The sequence below is a fragment of the Carassius carassius genome, chromosome 8 (genome assembly GCF_963082965.1).
Source record: "Carassius carassius chromosome 8, fCarCar2.1, whole genome shotgun sequence".
Taxonomy (NCBI): domain Eukaryota; kingdom Metazoa; phylum Chordata; class Actinopteri; order Cypriniformes; family Cyprinidae; genus Carassius; species Carassius carassius.
This window is the reverse complement of record NC_081762.1, coordinates 34559798-34578905: the sequence shown is the minus strand read 5'-3', so window position 1 is coordinate 34578905 and position 19108 is coordinate 34559798. Positions and strand designations below refer to the sequence as shown.

General features: G+C 46.2%; 6 non-coding genes across 6 annotated transcripts; 1 reads left to right on the top strand and 5 right to left on the bottom strand.

The window, feature by feature from the left end:
* Window positions 1–1245: 1245 nt before the first annotated feature.
* trnag-ucc (transfer RNA glycine (anticodon UCC)) lies at window positions 1246–1317 on the bottom strand. Its single transcript has one exon. It is a non-coding gene; the product is annotated as a tRNA-Gly (tRNA).
* A 293-nt stretch (window positions 1318–1610) lies between these two features.
* LOC132146075 (U5 spliceosomal RNA) lies at window positions 1611–1725 on the bottom strand. Its single transcript, XR_009434824.1, has one exon. It is a non-coding gene; the product is annotated as a U5 spliceosomal RNA (small nuclear RNA).
* Window positions 1726–2804: 1079 nt separating this feature from the next.
* On the top strand, window positions 2805–2876 carry trnad-guc (transfer RNA aspartic acid (anticodon GUC)). Its single transcript has one exon. It is a non-coding gene; the product is annotated as a tRNA-Asp (tRNA).
* A 103-nt stretch (window positions 2877–2979) lies between these two features.
* On the bottom strand, window positions 2980–3051 carry trnag-ucc (transfer RNA glycine (anticodon UCC)). Its single transcript has one exon. It is a non-coding gene; the product is annotated as a tRNA-Gly (tRNA).
* A 4827-nt stretch (window positions 3052–7878) lies between these two features.
* On the bottom strand, window positions 7879–7993 carry LOC132146089 (U5 spliceosomal RNA). The gene has a single exon (XR_009434837.1). It is a non-coding gene; the product is annotated as a U5 spliceosomal RNA (small nuclear RNA).
* Window positions 7994–17444: 9451 nt separating this feature from the next.
* On the bottom strand, window positions 17445–17560 carry LOC132145885 (U5 spliceosomal RNA). Its single transcript, XR_009434645.1, has one exon. It is a non-coding gene; the product is annotated as a U5 spliceosomal RNA (small nuclear RNA).
* Window positions 17561–19108: the final 1548 nt, after the last annotated feature.

Sequence of the window (19108 nt, the reverse complement as noted above, 5' to 3'; positions counted from 1 at the left end):
CTACGACCACTCCGGCCTGTGCGATGCCTCTGGTAAACCACTACGCTCGCCAAGGGTCATCAAGGGTGACGACGCCTGCCCACATGCGTTTCGTCAGCCCCCCCCCCACTCCAAAAGGGAGGAGTAAAACTCACAAAAGTCCACTCGGTCCACCAATAACCACAATCCCAATCAAGGCAATCTCTTTCTCATGCCTCCATCTGAAAAGTTGGAGAAAATCTTATATGAATAAAAGAGTCTTTTAAAGAAATCCCTTATTCCGAGGTCAACGTAGCCACCAGATCCAGTCTGTATCCAGATCAGTGGGCCGCTTCAGTCACCCGGATCCAGTCAGTATCCAGTCAAGATGGTTGATCAACACCTAGAAAGGACCTCTATGGCCCTGAAACACAGCGGAGACCGGGACAACTAGATGAGCCCCAGATACAGATCCCCTGTAAAGACCTTGTCTCAGACGACCACCAGGACAAGACCACAGGAAACAGATGATTCTTCTGCACAGTCTGACTTTTCTGCAGCCTGGAGCTGATTTGCTGGTTTCTTCTGACCAGAGGAGAACTGTCTCCCCGACTGAGCCTGGTTTCTCACCGGGTTTTTTCTCCATTTTTTCACCGATCAAGTTTTGGTTCCTTGCCTCTGTCGCCTCTGGCAGGCATAGCTGGGGACACTTCATGTACAGCGATATCGTTGACTTGATTGCAAATTATTGCACAGATACTATTTAAACTGAACTTAGCTGAATGATGACATCACCGATTTCAATGACGAAATGCCTTTAACTGTCATTTTGCTTTATTGACGCACTGTGTTCCTAATTAATGTTGTTCAGTTGCATTGACACAATCCTTTTTGTTTAAAGCGCAATTTAAAAAAAAAAAAAAAAAAAAAAGAGTCCAAACAATGACCCCTGCAACGGGTAGTGTTCCAAATGTTATGCGACTTTAGCTAATGATAGGTCCATCCGGAATTTGACGGTGCTAGGGCTGTGTCAGCGTCAGAAAAAGCCATGCATTGTTCAGTTATGTCGGTGCAGTAGCGTCGGTTGGGGGAGAAACGGCAGCATGCGCAGCTCCTTGTTAGTATAGTGGACAGTATCTCCGCCTGTCACGCGGAAGACCGGGGTTCGATTCCCCGAAGGGGAGAGCTAGCTCTTTTCGGCTTCCGAACGAACCATCCAAAAGTTTTGGGAGGAGCCACAGGTCACAGAAGGAGTTCTGCTTCGACATCAGCCCGAGCCAAAGGACATGCGTTGGCCGGGAATCGAACCCGGGTCAACTGCTTGGAAGGCAGCTATGCTCACCACTATACCACCAACGCAGTCAGCAGTCAGCCACTTGCGCCGTCGCTAAGAAGGCTCAAAGTGCACTAGTCGCCGATAGGGCTAGAGGAGCTGATGAGATCTTTGTTTGGACCCGTCACTAAAGAGAGCCTTCCAGAGTTTGCATCCCGTCACGTACAAGAAAGTGCTGCCTTCCCATGCCAGCTAAATAAACATTAAGTGCTGACAGCGCAAACGCAGAGAGTGCAAATACAAACGAAGACCAGTGGCACGCCCTCCTGCAGCGTGTTGGCGGACGGCCAAATTGATTCTGCTCTTGACATTTCGATGTAGCTCTGCTGTGAGCAGAACACCCAAAAATACAGGTCACTCGCAAAAGATCCCCTCCACTGAAATCTTTAGTAAAAGGCGAAAGATTTATGCGACAATGAAGAGAAACTCGAGCTGTTTCTACGACCACTCCGGCCTGTGCGCTGCCTCTGGTAAACCACTACGCTCGCCAAGGGTCATCAAGGGTGACGACGCCTGCCCACATGCATTTCGTCAGCCCCCCCCCCCCCCCCCCCCCCCCACTCCAAAAGGGAGGAGTAAAACTCACAAAAGTCCACTCGGTCCACCAATAACCACAAGCCCAATCAATGCAATCTCTTTCTCATGCCTCCATCTAAAAAGTTGGAGAAAATCTTATATGAATAAAAGAGTCTTTTAAAGAAATCCCTTATTCCGAGGTCACCGTAGCCACCAGATCCAGTCTGTATCCAGATCAGTGGGCCGCTTCAGTCACCCGGATCCAGTCAGTATCCAGACAAGATGGTTGTTTAACACCTAGAAAGGACCTCTATGGCCCTGAAACACAGCGGAGACCGGGACAACTAGATGAGCCCCAGATACAGATCCCCTGTAAATACCTTGTCTCAGACGACCACCAGGACAAGACCACAGGAAACAGATGATTCTTCTGCACAGTCTGACTTTTCTGCAGCCTGGAGCTGATTTGCTGGTTTCTTCTGACCAGAGGAGAACTGTCTCCCCGACTGAGCCTGGTTTCTCACCGGGTTTTTTCTCCATTTTTTCACCGATCGAGTTTTGGTTCCTTGCCTCTGTCGCCTCTGGCAGGCATAGCTGGGGACACTTCATGTACAGCGATATCATTGACTTGATTGCAAATTATTGCACAGATACTATTTAAACTGAACTTAGCTGAATGATGACATCACCGATTTCAATGACGAAATGCCTTTAACTGTCATTTTGCTTTATTGACGCCCTGTGTTCCTAATTAATGTTGTTCAGTTGCATTGACACAATCCTTTTTGTTTAAAGCGCGATTTAAAAAAAAAAAAAGAGTCCAAACAATGACCCCTGCAACGGGTAGTGTTCCAAATGTTATGCGACTTTAGCTAATGATGGGTCCATCCGGAATTTGACGGTGCTAGGGCTGTGTCAGCGTCAGAAAAAGCCATGCATTGTTCAGTTATGTCGGTGCAGTAGCGTCGGTTGGGGGAGAAACGGCAGCATGCGCAGCTCCTCGTTAGTATAGTGGACAGGATCTCCGCCTGTCACGCGGAAGACCGGGGTTCGATTCCCCGACGGGGAGAGCTAGCTCTTTTCGGCTTCCGAATGATCCATCCAAAAGTTTTCGGAGGAGCCACAGGTCACAGAAGGAGTTCTGCTTTGACATCAGCCCGAGCCAAAGGACATGCGTTGGCCGGGAATCGAACCCGGGTCAACTGCTTGGAAGGCAGCTATGCTCACCACTATACCACCAACGCAGTCAGCAGTCAGCCACTTGCGCCGGCGTTAAGAAGGCTCGAAGTGCACGAGTCGCCGATAGGGCTAGAGGAGCTGATGAGATCTTTGTTTGGACCCGTCACTAAAGAGAGCCTTCCAGAGTTTGCATCCCGTCACGTACAAGAAAGTGCTGCCTTCCCATGCCAGCTAAATAAACATTAAGTGCTGACAGCGCAAACGCAGAGAGTGCAAATACAGACGATGACCAGTGGCACGCCCTCCTGCAGCGTGTTGGCGGACGGCCAAATTGATTCTGCTATTGCATTTTGATGTAGCTCTGTCCTCGGTCCACCAATAACCACAAGCCCAGTCAAGTCAATCTCTTTCTCATGCCTCCATCTGAAAAGTTGGAGAAAATCTTATATGAATAAAAGAGTCTTTTAAAGAAATCCCTTATTCCGAGGTCACCGTAGCCACCAGATCCAGTCTGTATCCAGATCAGTGGGCCGCTTCAGTCACCCGGATCCAGTCAGTATCCAGACAAGATGGTGGATCAACACCTAGAAAGGACCTCTATGGCCCTGAAACACAGCGGAGACGGGGACAACTAGATGAGCCCCAGATACAGATCCCCTGTAAAGACCTTGTCTCAGACGACCACCAGGACAAGACCACAGGAAACAGATGATTCTTCTGCACAGTCTGACTTTTCTGCTGCATGGAGCTGATTTGCTGGTTTCTTCTGACCAGAGGAGAACTGTCTCCCTGACTGAGCCTGGTTTCTCACCGGGTTTTTTCTCAATTTTTTCACCGATTGAGTTTTGGTTCCTTGCCTCTGTCGCCTCTGGCAGGCATAGCTGGGGACACTTCATGTACAGCGATATCGTTGACTTGATTGCAAATTATTGCACAGATACTATTTAAACTGAACTTAGCTGAATGATGACATCATCGATTTCAATGACGAAATGCCTTTAACTGTCATTTTGCTTTATTGACGCATTGTGTTCCTAATTAATGTTGTTCAGTTGCAATGACACAATCCTTTTTGTTTAAAGCGCAATTAAAAAAAAAAAATGAGTCCAAACAATGACCCCTGCAACGGGTAGTGTTCCAAATGTTATGCGACTTTAGATAATGATGGGTCCATCCGGAATTTGACGGTGCTAGGGCTGTGTCAGCGTCAGAAAAAGCCATGCATTGTTCAGTTATGTCAGTGCAGTAGCGTCGGTTGGGGGAGAAACAGCAGCATGCGCAGCTCCTCGTTAGTATAGTGGACAGTTTCTCCGCCTGTCACGGGGAAGACCGGTGTTCGATTCCCCGACGGGGAGAGCTAGCACTTTTCGGCTTCCGAACGATCCATCCAAAAGTTTTGGGAGGAGCCACAGGTCACAGAAGGAGGTCTGCTTCGACAACAGCCCGAGCCAAAGGACATGCATTGGCCTGGAATCGAACCCGGGTCAACTGCTTGGAAGGCAGCTATGCTCACCACTATACCACGAACGCAGTAAGCAGTCAGCCACTTGCGCCGTCGCTAAGAAGGCTCGAAGTGCACAAGTCGCCGATAGGGCTAGAGGAGCTGATGAGATCTTTGTTTGGACCCGTTACTAAAGAGAGCCTTCCAGAGTTTGCATCCCGTCACGTACAAGAAAGTGCTGCCTTCCCATGCCAGCTAAATAAACACTAAGTGCTGACAGCGCAAACGCAGAGAGTGCAAATACAGACGATGACCAGTGGCACGCCCTCCTGCAGCGTGTTGGCGGACGGCCAAATTGATTCTGCTATTGCATTTTGATGTAGCTCTGTCCTCGGTCCACCAATAACCACAAGCCCAATCAAGGCAATCTCTTTCTCATGCCTCCATCTGAAAAGTTGGAGAAAATCTTATATGAATAAAAGAGTCTTTTAAAGAAATCCCTTATTCCGAGGTCACCGTAGCCACCAGATCCAGTCTGTATCCAGAACAGTGGGCCGCTTCAGTCACCCGGATCCAGTCAGTATCCAGACAAGATGGTTGATCAACACCTAGAAAGGACCTCTATGGCACTGAAACACAGCGGAGACCGGGACAACTAGATGAGCCCCAGATACAGATCCCCTGTAAAGACCTTGTCTCAGACGACCACCAGGACAAGACCACAGGAAACAGATGATTCTTCTGCACAGTCTGACTTTTCTGCAGCCTGGAACTGATTTGCTGGTTTCTTCTGACCAGAGGAGAACTGTCTCCCCGACTGAGCCTGGTTTCTCACCGGGTTTTTTCTCCATTTTTTCACCGATCGAGTTTTGGTTCCTTGCCTCTGTCGCCTCTGGCAGGCATAGCTGGGGACACTTCATGTACAGCGATATCGTTGACTTGATTGCAAATTATTGCACAGATACTATTTAAACTGAACTTAGCTGAATGATGACATCATCGATTTCAATGACGAAATGCCTTTAACTGTCATTTTGCTTTATTGACGCACTTTGTTCCTAATTAATGTTGTTCAGTTGCATTGACACAATCCTTTTTGTTTAAAGCGCAATTTAAAAAAGTCCAAACAATGAACCCTGCAACGGGTAGTGTTACAAATGTTATGCGACTTTAGCTAATGATGGGTCCATCCGGAATTTGACGGTGCTAGGGCTGTGTCAGCGTCAGAAAAAGCCATGCATTGTTCAGTTATGTCGGTGCAGTAGCATCGGCTGGGGGAGAAACAGCAAAATGCGCAGCTCCTCGTAGTATAGTGGACAGTATCTCCGCCTGTCACGCGGAAGACCGGGGTTCGATTCCCCGACGGGGAGAGCTAGCTCTTTTCGGCTTCCGAACGATCCATCCAAAAGTTTTGAGAGGAGCCACAGGTCACAGAAGGAGTTCTGCTTCGACATCAGCCCGAGCCAAAGGACATGCGTTGGCCGGGAATCGAACCCTGGTCAACTGCTTGGAAGGCAGCTATGCTCACCACTATACCACCAACGCAGTCACCAGTCAGCCACTTGCGCCGTCGTTAAGAAGGCTCGAAGTGCACGAGTCGCCGATAGGGCTAGAGGAGCTGATGAGATCTTTGTTTGGACCCGTCACTAAAGAGAGCCTTCCAGAGTTTGCATCCCGTCACGTACAAGAAAGTGCTGCCTTCCCATGCCAGCTAAATAAACACTAAGTGCTGACAGCGCAAACGCAGAGAGTGCAAATACAGACGATGACCAGTGGCACGCCCTCCTGCAGCGTGTTGGCAGACGGCCAAATTGATTCTGCTATTGATTCCCTTATTCCGAGGTCACCGTAGCCACCAGATCCATTCTGTATCCAGATCAGTGGGCCGCTTCAGTCACCCGGATCCAGTCAGTATCCAGACAAGATGGTGGATCAACACCTAGAAAGGACCTCTATGGCCCTGAAACACAGCGGAGACCGGGACAACTAGATGAGCCCCAGATACAGATCCCCTGTAAAGACCTTGTCTTAGACGACCACCAGGACAAGACCACAGGAAACAGATGATTCTTCTGCACAGTCTGACTTTTCTTTTAAAGAAATCCCTTATTCCGAGGTCACCGTAGCCACCAGATCCATTCTGTATCCAGATCAGTGGGCCGCTTCAGTCACCCGGATCCAGTCAGTATCCAGACAAGATGGTGGATCAACACCTAGAAAGGACCTCTATGGCCCTGAAACACAGCGGAGACTGGGACAACTAGATGAGCCCCAGATACAGATCCCCTGTAAAGACCTTGTCTTAGACGACCACCAGGACAAGACCACAGGAAACAGATGATTCTTCTGCACAGTCTGACTTTTCTGCAGCCTGGAGCTGATTTGCTGGTTTCTTCTGACCAGAGGAGAACTGTCTCCCCGACTGAGCCTGGTTTCTCAACGGGTTTTTTCTCCATTTTTTCACCGATCGAGTTTTGGTTCCTTGCCTCTGTCGCCTCTGGCAGGCATAGCTGGGGACACTTCATGTACAGCGATATCGTTGACTTGATTGCAAATTATTGCACAGATACTATTTAAACTGAACTTAGCTGAATGATGACATCATCGATTTCAATGACGAAATGCCTTTAACTGTCATTTTGCTTTATTGACGCACTGTGTTCCTAATTAATGTTGTTCAGTTGCATTGACACAATCCTTTTTGTTTAAAGCGCAATTAAAAAAAGTCCAAACAATGACCCCTGCAACGGGTAGTGTTCCAAATGTTATGCGACTTTAGCTAATGATGGGTCCATCCGGAATTTGACGGTGCTAGGGCTGTGTCAGCGTCAGAAAAAGCCATGCATTGTTCAGTTATGTCGGTGCAGTAGCGTCGGTTGGGGGAGAAACGGCAGCATGCGCAGCTCCTCTTTAGTATGGTGGACAGTATCTCCGCCTGTCACGCGGAAGACCGGGGTTCGATTCCCCGACGGGGAGAGCTAGCTCTTTTCGGCTTCCGAATGATCCATCCAAAAGTTTTGGGAGGAGCCACAGGTCACAGAAGGAGTTCTGCTTCGACATCAGCCCGAGCCAAAGGACATGCGTTGGCCGGGAATCGAACCCAGGTCAACTGCTTGGAAGGCAGCTATGCTCACCACTATACCACCAACGCAGTCAGCAGTCAGCAGTCAGCCACTTGCGCCGTCGCTAAGAAGGCTCGAAGTGCACGATTCGCCGATAGGGCTAGAGGAGCTGATGAGATCTTTGTTTGGACCCGTCACTAAAGAGAGCCTTCCGGAATTTGCATCCCGTCACGTACAAGAAAGTGCTGCCTTCCCATGCTAGCTAAATAAACACTAAGTGCTGACAGCGCAAACGCAGAGAGTGCAAATACAGACGATGACCAGTGGCACGCCCTCCTGCAGCGTGTTGGCGGACGGCCAAATTGATTCTGCTCTTGACATTTCGATGTAGCTCTGCTGTGAGCAGAGCACCCAAAAATACAGGTCACTCGCAAAAGTTCCCCTCCACGGAAATCTTTAGTAAAAGGTGAAAGATTTATGCGACAATGAAGAGAAACTCCAGCTGTGTCTACGACCCCTCGGGCCTGTGCGCTGCCTCTGGTAAACCACTACGCTCGCCAAGGGTCATGAAGGGTGACAACGCCCGCCCACATGCGTTTCGTCAGCCCCCCCCCACTCCAAAAGGGAGGAGTAAAACTCACAAAAGTCCCCTCGGTCCACCAATAACCACAAGCCCAATCAAGGCAATCTCTTTCTCATGCCTCCATCTGAAAAGTTGGAGAAAATCTTATATGAATAAAAGAGTCTTTTAAAGAAATCCCTTATTCCGAGGTCACCGTAGCCACCAGATCCAGTCTGTATCCAGATCAGTGGGCCGCTTCAGTCACCCGGATCCAGTCAGTATCCAGACAAGATGGTTGATCAACACCTAGAAAGGACCTCGATGGCCCTGAAACACCTCTAGCCCTATCGGACAACTAGATGAGCCCCAGATACAGATCCCCTGTAAAGACCTTGTCTCAGACGACCACCAGGACAAGACCACAGGAAACAGATGATTCTTCTGCACAGTCTGACTTTTCTGCAGCCTGGAGCTGATTTGCTGGTTTCTTCTGACCAGAGGGGAACTGTCTCCCCGACTGAGCCTGGTTTCTCACCGGGTTTTTTCTCCATTTTTTCACTGATCGAGTTTTGGTTCCTTGCCTCTGTCGCCTCTGGCAGGCATAGCTGGGGACACTTCATGTACAGCGATATTGTTGACTTGATTGCAAATTATTGCACAGATACTATTTAAACTGAACTTAGCTGAATGATGACATCACCGATTTCAATGACGAAATGCCTTTAACTGTCATTTTGCTTTATTGACGCACTGTTGTGACAGTGCAGTAAACTATACAGCCAAGTTTACGTTTACTTTCACTTTCACTTTTAACGGAAAGGGTGGAGTGAGTAATTAATGGCGGAAAGGGAAATGGAGGTGAGGCCTATTTAGTCAGGTGGAAGGAGGACACGTCATCGGGGTATGTTTCGATTCGTGAGAAGGAGAGTGAAGTAAATGGTTACCATGTGGAGTGGAAGGCGGCGTTTGTTTGAACTGAGGCTTCCCGCGCACGCTGTCTGATGCGACGTGGAGTCTGGCGATTCCATAGTGACGCACCTTAAAGATCGGCTGTTGTTGGTGAGCGGTTCACTCTCAAACGAGTCCAAGGCGTTAAACTTCCTTCCTGGAGCCAGACGAGGTCCAACTACACTCTCCAGTTTGCGATTCTGTCCGCCAAAATTGGTCAGTGTGCCCGACGCGCAATCTCACACTACACTCATTCACACGCTATCAGACACACACACATTCCATTCAGATCCGCACATTTGTTTTATTGCTTATTCGTGCTTTTTGATTAAGTTGAATGCCTTATCGTTGATCTTTAAAGTTTTGCATTTTGTTTGAGTATTCAACCACGAAATGTGAATTCAAAATGTTTTTTCCTCTTTCTCTTTTGGTTATATGTAAAGTTTGGCGTGAATATGGACACACGAATCTGCCAGTGTTGACGCCCAGCTAGAGTGTGACCAGTATGACCTGGGATTTCCTTTATAGCGTTTGTGATTGTGTGAACACTGATTTGGAACTGAGAAATTTAACTGTTACGTTAAGAACTATATCTATCTATTTCTTTATTTACTGTTTGTTTGGTTGTTTTTTTCAAAATAAGTATTTTTTTTTATAATGTTTATGGACATTATGCAATAAATTCCAACTTGTTTTGAAATACTTGTTTTTGTATGTAATCAGTGGTTTTCTTTTGCTATCCTGGGTTGTTTGATTTTTTTCAGTTTTAGAAAACTGTCTGGCGCCCGAATTTGTCGTTAAAAAAATAATAATTTAAGTTTAGGGCAGCCACCACCACTGTTACAGAGTGGCGCCCGACAAGGGACTTGAACACAATTGAGTGTGAATACGTGACTACTTGTGAATGTGAATTTGCATTGACTTATTGAATTAAATTTTTTTCTTTACTTGAATTGTTATTTTCTTTTTGTATTTACATAATTGGGAAGTTTTGAATTTTGGAACTTAAGTGTGGGAATCCTTTTTGCTACACCTGTTAATTTTCTCAAACCTGGGAATTTTGAACTTCCTGTTAACCGAATTTTCTTGGTTGCCACACATTTTTTTTTATTTTTTTTTTTGAAATCGTAATGAAGAGCAACTTTAATTGAAACCTATTATCTGACTGCAGTGAGGATTTATTGTGTAATTTGTGACCTCAACATGATTGGTGATCTGTGACTAATTACCCTGATTTATGCTTTCCAAAAAAAAAAAAAAAAAAAATTTTTTTTTTTCTTTTTTGATTGACTTTTTTGACAATTGTTTTGAGACACTTGCTTAATGTTGTGAACTGTGAACTACATTTGTACAATTAAAAGGCAAGGTAAATTATATGAATTAACTGACATACACACTACTGATTTGCAACACTTTTATTGCATCATTTATTGATATTATATTTCATTTACATAATCATGGCAGAGCATCCTTCCCCACACTCAACCTTTGTCGAAATGGAGGCTCCGGATGTGGCCACCCCTAATTGGCCACCTATGTACCGTCCAGCTCCTCAGGAATCCTATGCTCCAACTTTCTGCCACACGCCCACCCAGTTCAGTCGCATTGTGCAGCCAGGACCACATGTGCAGTTTGTGTCCACACCTTTGGGAGGCAGCATTCCAAATCAACCTTTCCCACGGGAACCAAGACCTCCAGAACCCATGCAATTATGCACTCCATCACCTGGGACATCATCTCCAGCCGCTGCTTCACCACCACCTTCTTCATCTTCAGGGGTACAGTATGACCTGCCTAGAACTCTCCCAACACCTGGAAGAGAGATTGGTCAACTCACTGCACGAGCACAAGGTAACTGGGACCAGTTGCATGATTTCATGACCAAACAAGAGAAAGCTGTAACTGAACTCACTAATGAATTCAAGTCCAACTCGTCCAGCCATGAGAGCCAGATCACTAAACTCGCTGGAAAGATGGACGAAATCAAGCAACAACTCTCCACTACATTATCTGCAAACCAGCAGCAAGCTGAAACTGAGTCTGATCAGACAATTAAAGCTATGAAAATAATGATGGCCCAGGAACTCCAAAAGGTAGAGAATATCTTAGTGGGAGAAGTGCGCTTTATGGTGCAACAGTTGCAGTCTGAGATTCAACAGGACATTCAATCAGTTCAACAGCACTTTAAGAAGGATTCTAATCAACTGCTGGAAAAAAGTAGTCAATTGACATTACTCACTGACAAATTGTCCACAAACATGAAAGAACTGCAAACTAAAATGGAAGCAAAGTTTGAGAGTCAAGAAAAAAGAATAACTGACCTGAGTGGGAAAAGTATTTCTCTTCATAACCCCTTATCTCAATCACCATCACAAGTGACTCATCCAGCAGCCCCTGCTACTGCTGTTAAAACTGACCACATCAAGCTAACATTTCCCGCATTTGGAAGGCCAGCTGACGACCCAGATCCTTTGTTGTACATAACACGATGTCAAGACTTTCTTGCTGTACATCCTCTAATGGACGCTGATATCTTGGCCACCTTCAGGACAGTTTTATATGGCACTGCGCGTGACTGGTGGGAAGTGGCAAGATCATCTGTCACAACATGGAGTGAGTTTCAGTCTGTTTTTCTTGCTGCTTTTCTAGCTGAGGACTATGAAGATGAGTTGGCTGAACGTGTCCGCCATCGGATTCAAGGCGAAAAGGAGTCCACAAGGGATTTTGCTTTCACCAACAGAGCTCTCTGTAAAAGATGGAAACCAAGTTTAACTGAAGCAGACATAGTTAAGATGATCCTTAAAAACATAAAACCTTACCTCGCTAGTCATCTTCGTAGCCATGTAACCACCGTGGAAGAGTTGGTTCGACTGGGTCACCAACTGGAGAAAGACCATGAAACACAGAAGCAGTGTGACAGCATAGCTGGTTCCAAAACTGTTGTCGCATCACCCAGAGGGATGACTCCTGTCCAACCTGCTGTACAATGTTGGCGATGTAGAGGACTTCACGCACCAGGTACATGCCCTCACTTTACTTCTCCAGCTCAATCAACCCCGTCTTCAGGTTATAAGCCACCTAGCAACAAACGGAATTTCCAGTCACCCAAGCCACCTGGCCAACCTTCCAACAATTCAGTGTCTTCAACAACTATGAAGAATTCTCAAACACCCCCAGGTAAACCCATTTCCACCATTACAGCTAGAAGTACATCATCTACTCCTATCAATCCTGTCAGCGTGCCTCAACAGTTAATTGTGCCTGTTAGTGTTGGCTCATGGAAGGGAAAAGCCATTGTGGACACAGGTGCAAGCTATACCCTTATCCATGAGTTTCTCTGGAAGAACATTGCTCAATCACCCCATGATCTCCAACCCTGGACACTTGGACCTTTGTATCTTGTTAACGGTGAAGCAGAGGTTCCTCTTGGATGGCTGAATGTCTCAATTAATATTCATGACAAAGTATTCACCATACCAGCTGCAGTTCTAGCACCCAGGGCTCTGTCATATTCAGTAGTCCTGGGCCTGGATTTCATCTTCTTTAGTGGTTTACAAATAAGTGTAATCGACAAAAAGTATACCTTCAAATCTACTCCTGATTTGGAACACCCATTCCAACCAGGTTATGCAAGTGTACCTGAGAACAGACCCAGAAAAGGAAAGCAACAAGGTAATACCAACCAGAGTATCTCTCTCTTGAGTTCAATCCCTCCCCCTCAACCCAAATTTACATTCAGCACAGATGACATGGACATAAAAAACTTTATTGACAGTGCAGTAAATGGAGCCCACTTACCGGCTGATGGAAAATGCCAGCTACGTCAAGTCCTGGAGGCCAATCCAGAGGTATGTGCACTCAGACCAGGTCGCACTGATGTTCTCCAACATCGTATTTACCTCACCCAACAAGTACCAATAAAACAACGACCCTATCGCATGTCCCCTGCCAAACAAGCTGTTGTGGAGAAACAACTGGAAGAAATGTTGAGTGCAGGCATTGTGAAACCTTCTCATTCAGGTTGGGCCTCACCTGTCGTCCTTGTCCCAAAAAAAGATGGGAGTCTCCGGTTTTGTGTAGACTACCGTAAGGTAAATGCTGTTACGGAAAGTGACGCATACCCACTGCCAAACATCGCAGAGATATTGGAATCTCTTTCTGGAGCTGCTATTTTTTCAACCATTGATCTGAATAGCGGTTACTGGCAGGTGACCATGGACCCTGAAAGTACAGCGAAGACAGCATTTATTACACCATTTGGATTATTTCCAGTTTAATGTAATGCCATTTGGATTGAAAAATGCCCCAGCTACCTTCCAAAGATTAATGGAAATGGTTTTGGGCGAACTACGTGGTCACAATTGCTTTGTTTACATAGATGACATTATCATCTATTCCCCAACCATTGAACAGCACTTCCTTGACATCCAGAGTGTCTTATACAAGCTGAAAAAAGCAGGCCTGACTATCAACCTTAAAAAAAGCAAATTCTGTCTGCAGGAACTAGCATTCCTAGGCCATGTTGTGAGTATTCAAGGCATCTCTGCTGATTCCAGCAAAGTTGAAGTTATTCGTTCTTACCCAATTCCAAGAAACCTCAAGGAGGTCCAGCGATTCCTTGGTTTAGCCGGGTGGTACCACCGGTTTGTCCCATTCTTTTCCCAGATCGCTGAACCCCTCAATGCCCTGAAGAAGAAGGACAGAGTTTTCCAGTGGACGCCGCAATGTCAGCAGGCTTTTGAGCAGTTGAAAATAAGCTTGATGACACCTCCCATTCTGGGACACCCAAATTTACAGCACCCCTTCATTGTCTACACAGATGCTAGTGAGACCGGTCTGGGCGCTGTGCTGACACAGAAGGACCATGAGAAAGAGGAAGTCATAGCTTATGCTAGCAGAGCTTTGAACAAAGCTGAAGTGAATTATTCTGCAACGGAAAAAGAATGCTTGGCAGTAGTTTGGGCTCTGGAGAAGTGGCAGCATTATCTGGAACACAAGTTGTTTACTGTTGTTACGGATCACTCTGCACTGCAGTGGGTGATGGGGTCCACCAAGACCTCAAGTCGTTTAATCAGATGGGCCCTACGACTGCAAAGATTCGATTTCATTGTTGAATACCGGAAGGGAAAGCTAAATGTGGCACCTGACGCTCTCTCTCGAATCCCCATCAGAGTGAGTTGCAACTTGTATGCCAGCCACAAGGAGTCAGAGGATCTCCCAATCTCTCTGGATAAGATCTGGGAAGAACAACATAAAGACACCGTAATCATGAAAATTTTGCAGACCATGGCAGAAGGTGATGACAACCTGAAAGGACAATATGAAGTACTGGAAGACAAGCTTTACCGTAAAGCTCACCTGGCTGACAACCAGCTGCATTATCGTGTTTGTGTTCCTAGTAGCCTCATTCAACAGGTACTTCAGCATTATCATGCTAGCCCCTTGAGTGGCCATGGAGGAATATTCAAGACCTATAAGAGAATTCAAGAAGTGGCTTTCTGGCCAGGAATGTGGAATGATGTCAAGAAATGGGTAAAGAGATGTGTAAAATGTCAACAACTTAAGAGTGACAATCAAAAACCTGCTGGCAAACTGCAACACACCACTGTCACTCACCCCAATGAAATGTTGGGTGTGGACATAATGGGGCCTTTGCCGTGTAGTTCCAGCCGAAATGCATATCTCTTAGTCTTCATCGACTACTTCACTCGATGGGTTGAGATGTTCCCCATGCGAAATGCCAATGCACAAACGGTTGCTGCCATTTTCAGGAAGGAGATTCTGACCAGATGGGGTGTGCCTGATTTCTTGCTGTCTGATAGGGGTACACAATTTGTTTCGTCTGTATTTAAGGATGTCTGCGAAAAATGGAAGGTAACTCCTAAACTGACAACTGCATACCATCCTCAGACCAACATGACTGAGAGAGTCAACCGCACACTTAAATACATGATAGCGGCATACCTAGATGAAAATCACAACAAGTGGGATCAATATTTATCAGAGTTCAGATTTGCCATCATTTCTGCTGTCCAAGAGACCATAGGGATGACTCCAGCGGAACTGCAAACTGGGAAGAAAGCTACAGAGTCCAATGGACAAACTTCTCCGAGGTAAAAATCTCAATCCTGATTTGCCAGCATACGATGTTGTTCATTGTTTAACCCAGCTTCAATCCAAAGCTATGGAAAACAGCAAAAAGGCTCATGTTAGACAAACAAGAAATTACAACAAACACAGACGAGAACTAACATTTAAAAAAGAAGATCGTCTGTGGATAAGGAACTTTCCACAATCTAGTGCAAAAGCTAAATTCACTGCTAAACTAGCAAGTAAATGGAAAGGTCCTTACCGTGTAATAAAACAGCTGGGTCCACTGAATTACCGTGTTGCACTGGAGACTACTGGAGAAGATTTTCGAACAACCCATGTGTGCAATATGAAAATGTGCTACCCGACAGCCGAAGAGTTAGAGTCCCAAAGTAAGGAAAAACTCCTAAAAATATTCCAAGACAACTCTGATGAAGAAGATGAGTTTCTGGGATTTTAACACTCCCAAATAAACAACCATGGGTTGTTTTCTTTCAGGGGGGGAAGAGCGTGTGACAGTGCAGTAAACTATACAGCCATGTTTACGTTTACTTTCACTTTCACTTTTAACGGAAAGGGTGGAGTGAGTAATTAATGGCGGAAAGGGAAATGGAGGTGAGGCCTATTTAGTCAGGTGGAAGGAGGACACGTCATCGGGGTATGTTTCGATTCGTGAGAAGGAGAGTGAAGTAAATGGTTACCATGTGGAGTGGAAGGCGGCGTTTGTTTGAACTGAGGCTTCCCGCGCACGCTGTCTGATGCGACGTGGAGTCTGGCGATTCCATAGCGACGCACCTTAAAGATCGGCTGTTGTTGGTGAGCGGTTCACTCTCAAACGAGTCCAAGGCGTTAAACTTCCTTCCTGGAGCCAGACGAGGTCCAACTACACTCTCCAGTTTGCGATTCTGTCCGCCAAAATTGGTCAGTGTGCCCGACGCGCAATCTCACACTACACTCATTAACACGCTATCAGACACACACACATTCCATTCAGATCCGCACATTTGTTTTATTGCTTATTCGTGCTTTTTGATTAAGTTCAATGCCTTATCGTTGATCTTTAAAGTTTTGCATTTTGTTTGAGTATTCAACCACGAAATGTGAATTCAAAATGTTTTTTCCTCTTTCTCTTTTGGTTATATGTAAAGTTTGGCGTGAATATGGACACACGAATCTGCCAGTGTTGACGCCCAGCTAGAGTGTGACCAGTATGACCTGGGATTTCCTTTATAGCGTTTGTGATTGTGTGAACACTGATTTGGAACTGAGAAATTTAACTGTTACGTTAAGAACTATATCTATCTATTTCTTTATTTACTGTTTGTTTGGTTGTTTTTTTCGAAATAAGTATTTTTTTTTTAGAATGTTTATGGACATTATGCAATAAATTCCAACTTGTTTTGAAATACTTGTTTTTGTATGTAATCAGTGGTTTTCTTTTGCTATCCTGGGTTGTTTGATTTTTGTCAGTTTTAGAAAACTGTCTGGCGCCCGAATTTGTCGTTAAAAAAATAATAATTTAAGTTTAGGGCAGCCACCACCACTGTTACACTGTGTTCCTAATTAATGTTGTTCAGTTGCATTGACACAATCCTTTTTGTTTAAAGCGCAATTTAAAAAAAAAAAAAAAAAAAGAGTCCAAACAATGACCCCTGCAACGGGTAGTGTTCCAAATGTTATGCGACTTTAGCTAATGATGGGTCCATCCGGAATTTGACGGTGCTAGGGCTGTGTCAGCGTCAGAAAAAGCCATGCATTGTTCAGTTATGTCGGTGCAGTAGCGTCTGTTCGGGGAGAAACGGCAGCATGCGCAGCTCCTAGTTAGTATAGTGGACAGTATCTTCACCTGTCACGCGGAAGACCGGGGTTCGATTCCCCGACGGGGAGAGCTAGCTCTTTTCGGCTTCCGAACGATCCATCCAAAAGTTTTGGGAGGAGCCACAGGTCACAGAAGGAGTTCTGCTTCGACATCAGCCCGAGCCAAAGGACATGCGTTGGCCGGGAATCGAACCCGGGTCAACTGCTTGGAAGGCAGCTATGCTCACCACTATACCACCAACACAGTCAGCAGTCAGCCACTTGCGCCGTCGCTAAGAAGGCTCAAAGTGCACGAGTCGCCGATAGGGCTAGAGGAGCTGATGAGATCTTTGTTTGAACCCGTCACTAAAGAGAGCCTTCCAGAATTTGCATCCCGTCACGTACAAGAAAGTGCTGCATTCCCATGCCAGCTAAATAAACACTAAGTGCTGACAGCGCAAACGCAGAGAGTGCAAATACAGACGATGACCAGTGGCACGCCCTCCTGCAGCGTGTTGGCGGACGGCCAAATTGATTCTGCTCTTGACATTTCGATGTAGCTCTGCTGTGAGCAGCGCACCCAAAAATACAGGTCACTCACAAAAGTTCCCCTCCACGGAAATCTTTAGTAAAAGGCGAAAGATTTATGCGACAATGAAGAGAAACTCGAGCTATGTCTACGAACCCTCGGGCCTGTGCGCTGCCTCTGGTAAACCACTACGCTCGCCAAGGGTCATCAAGGGTGACGACGCCTGCCCACATGCGTTTCGTCAGCCCCCCCCGCAACTCCAAAAGGGAGGAGTAAAACTCACAAAAGTCCCCTCGGTCCACCAATAACCACAAGCCAAATCAAGGCAATCTCTTTCTCATGCCTCCATCTGAAAAGTTGGAGAAAATCTTATATGAATAAAAGAGTCTTTTAAAGAAATCCCTTATTCCGAGGTCACCGTAGCCACCAGATCCAGTCTGTATCCAGATCAGTGGGCCGCTTCAGTCACCCGGATCCAGTCAGTATCCAGACAAGATGGTTGATCAACACCTAGAAAGGACCTCTATGGCCCTGAAACACCTCTAGCCCTATCGGACAACTAGATGAGCCCCAGATACAGATCCCCTGTAAAGACCTTGTCTCAGACGACCACCAGGACAAGACCACAGGAAACAGATGATTCTTCTGCACAGTCTGACTTTTCTGCAGCCTGGAGCTGATTTGCTGGTTTCTTCTGACCAGAGGAGAACTGTCTCCCCGACTGAGCCTGGTTTCTCACCGGGTTTTTTATCCATTTTTTCACCGATCGAGTTTTGGTTCCTTTGGTTCCTCCTTTGGTTCCAGATACTATTTAAACTGAACTTAGCTGAATGATGACATCACCGACTTCAATGACGAAATGCTTTTAACTGTCATTTTGCTTTATTGACAAACTGTGTTCCTAATTAATGTTGTTCAGTTGCATTGACACAATCCTTTTTGTTAAAAGCGCGATTTAAAAAAAAAAAAAAAAAAAAAAGAGTCCAAACAATGACCCCTGCAACGGGTAGTGTTCCAAATGTTATGCGACTTTAGCTAATGATGGGTCCATCCGGAATTTGACGGTGCTAGGGCTGTGTCAGCGTCAGAAAAAGCCATGCATTGTTCAGTTATGTCGGTGCAGTAGCGTCGGTTGGGGGACAAACGGCAGCTTGCGCAGCTACTCGTTAGTATAGTGGACAGTATCTCCGCATGTCATGCGGAAGACCGGGGTTCGATTCCCCGACGGGGAGAGCTAGTTCTTTTCGGCTTCCGAACGATCCATCCAAAAGTTTTGGGAGGAGCCACAGGTCACAGAAGGAGTTCTGCTTCGACATCAGCCCGAGCAAAAGGACATGCGTTGGCCGGGAATCGAACCCGGGTCAACTGCTTTGAAGGCAGCTATGCTCACCACTATACCACCAACGCAGTCACTCACTTGCGCCGTCGCTAAGAAGGCTCGAAGTGCACGAGTCGCCGATAGGGCTAGAGGAGCTGATGAGATCTTTGTTTGGACCCGTCACTAAAGAGAGCCTTCCAGAATTTGCATCCCGTCACGTACAAGAAAGTGCTGCCTTCCTATGCCAGCTAAATAAACACTAAGTGCTGACAGCGCAAACGCAGAGAGTGCAAATAAAGACGATGACCAGTGGCACGCCCTGCTGCAGCGTGTTGGCGGACGGCCAAATTGATTCTGCTCTTGACATTTCGATGT